Genomic DNA, 2,622 nt, shown 5'->3' with positions numbered 1-2,622 from the left:
CGCCCCCCCCCGCTCCCAGTGACCCCATACTGGTTCCAGTGACCCCAGCGGGCACCCAGCTGGGGGCCCCCATGATGCCAGTAGTCATCTCAGAGTCCCAGTGACCCCAGTACTGCTCATATGAGTCCCAGACACCATCCCAGTACCCCCACACTGCTCCCAGTGACCCCAGTATTCAGCCGAGGGGTGAGGTCTCATGATTCCAGTAGTCACCCCAGAGTCCCACTCACCCCAGTACCCCTCCCACACTGCTCCCAGTGACCCCAGTACTGCCCATAACAGTCCTGGTCACCCCGTTACCTACACAAGGGGAGGTCCCAGTCATCCCAGTACCCCCATGCTGTCCCCAGTGACCTCAGTACTGCCACAATGGTCTTAGTCACTCCAGTACCTACTGAAAAGGAGGTCCCAGTCACCCCAGTACCCCACACTGCTCCCAGTGACCCTAGTACCCACTCAAGCAAGGGGTCCCCATGGCCCCAGCAGTCACCCCGGCATCCCAGTAACCCCAGTACCCTGCAATGGGGGGTCCCCACGACCCCATCAGTCATCCCAGTGACCCCAGTATCCCCCAAAGCGGGATCCCTGTCACCCTGGCGTCCCAGTGACCCCAGTACCTTGCAATGGGGGGCCCCACGACCCCATCAGTCATCCCAGTGACCCCAGTATCCCCCAAAGCGGGATCCCTGTCACCCTGGCGTCCCAGTGACCCCAGTACCTTGCAATGGGGGGCCCCACGACCCCATCAGTCATCCCAGTGACCCCAGTATCCCCCAAAGCGGGATCCCTGTCACCCTGGCGTCCCAGTGACCCCAGTACCTTGCAATGGGGGGCCCCACGACCCCATCAGTCATCCCAGTGACCCCAGTATCCCCCAAAGCGGGATCCCTGTCACCCTGGCGTCCCAGTGACCCCAGTACCTTGCAATGGGGGGCCCCACGACCCCATCAGTCATCCCAGTGACCCCAGTATCCCCCAAAGCGGGATCCCTGTCACCCTGGCGTCCCAGTGACCCCAGTACCTTGCAATGGGGGGCCCCACGACCCCATCAGTCATCCCAGTGACCCCAGTATCCCCCAAAGCGGGATCCCTGTCACCCTGGCGTCCCAGTGACCCCAGTACCTTGCAATGGGGGGCCCCACGACCCCATCAGTCATCCCAGTGACCCCAGTATCCCCCAAAGCGGGATCCCTGTCACCCTGGCGTCCCAGTGACCCCAGTACCTTGCAATGGGGGGCCCCACGACCCCATCAGTCATCCCAGTGACCCCAGTATCCCCCAAAGCGGGATCCCTGTCACCCTGGCGTCCCAGTGACCCCAGTACCTTGCAATGGGGGGCCCCACGACCCCATCAGTCATCCCAGTGACCCCAGTATCCCCCAAAGCGGGATCCCTGTCACCCTGGCGTCCCAGTGACCCCAGTACCTTGCAATGGGGGGCCCCACGACCCCATCAGTCATCCCAGTGACCCCAGTATCCCCCAAAGCGGGATCCCTGTCACCCTGGCGTCCCAGTGACCCCAGTACCTTGCAATGGGGGGCCCCACGACCCCATCAGTCATCCCAGTGACCCCAGTATCCCCCAAAGCGGGATCCCTGTCACCCTGGCGTCCCAGTGACCCCAGTACCTTGCAATGGGGGGCCCCACGACCCCATCAGTCATCCCAGTGACCCCAGTATCCCCCAAAGCGGGATCCCTGTCACCCTGGCGTCCCAGTGACCCCAGTACCTTGCAATGGGGGGCCCCACGACCCCATCAGTCATCCCAGTGACCCCAGTATCCCCCAAAGCGGGATCCCTGTCACCCTGGCGTCCCAGTGACCCCAGTACCCCACAATGGGGGGTCTCCATGACCCCATCAGTCATCCCAGTAAACCCAGTACCCCGCAATGGGGGCTCCCCATGACCCCATCAGTCATCCCAGTGACCCCAGTACCCCACAATGGAGGGTCCCCGTCACCCCGACATCCCAGTAACCCCAGTACTGCAATGGGGGGGGTCCCCACGACCCCATCAGTCATCCCAGTGACCCCAGTATCCCCAAAGCGGGATCCCTCTCACCCCGGCATCCCAGTAACCCCAGTACCCCGCAATGGGGGGTCCCCACGACCCCATCAGTCATCCCAGTGACCCCAGTATCCCCAAAGCGGGATCCCTCTCACCCCGGCGTCCCAGTGACTCCAGTACCCCGCAATGGGGGGTCCCCACGACCCCATCAGTCATCCCAGTGACCCCAGTGTCCCCAAAGCGGGATCCCTGTACCCCAGCATCCCAGTGACCCCAGTACCCCGCAATGGGGGGATCCCCATGACCCCAACAGTCACCCCGGTGTCCCAATAACCCCAGTACCCTGCAATGGGGGGTCCCCATGACCCCCATCAAGTCATCCCAGCATCCCAGTGACCCAAGTATCCCCAAAGGGGGATCCCTGTCACCCCGGCGTCCCAGTAACCCCAGTACCCTGCAATGGGGGGTCCCCACGACCCCATCAGTCATCCCAGTGACCCCAGTATCCCCAAAGCAGGATCCCTCTCACCCCGGCATCCCAGTAACCCCAGTACCCCGCAATGGGGGGTCCCCACGACCCCATCAGTCATCCCAGTGACCCCAGTATCCCCAAAGC

This window comes from Egretta garzetta, unplaced genomic scaffold (genome assembly GCF_000687185.1).
Source record: "Egretta garzetta isolate BGI_Z169 unplaced genomic scaffold, ASM68718v1 scaffold564, whole genome shotgun sequence".
Taxonomy (NCBI): domain Eukaryota; kingdom Metazoa; phylum Chordata; class Aves; order Pelecaniformes; family Ardeidae; genus Egretta; species Egretta garzetta.
The sequence above is the reverse complement of the archived record's forward strand: the minus strand, read 5'-3'. Positions refer to the sequence as shown.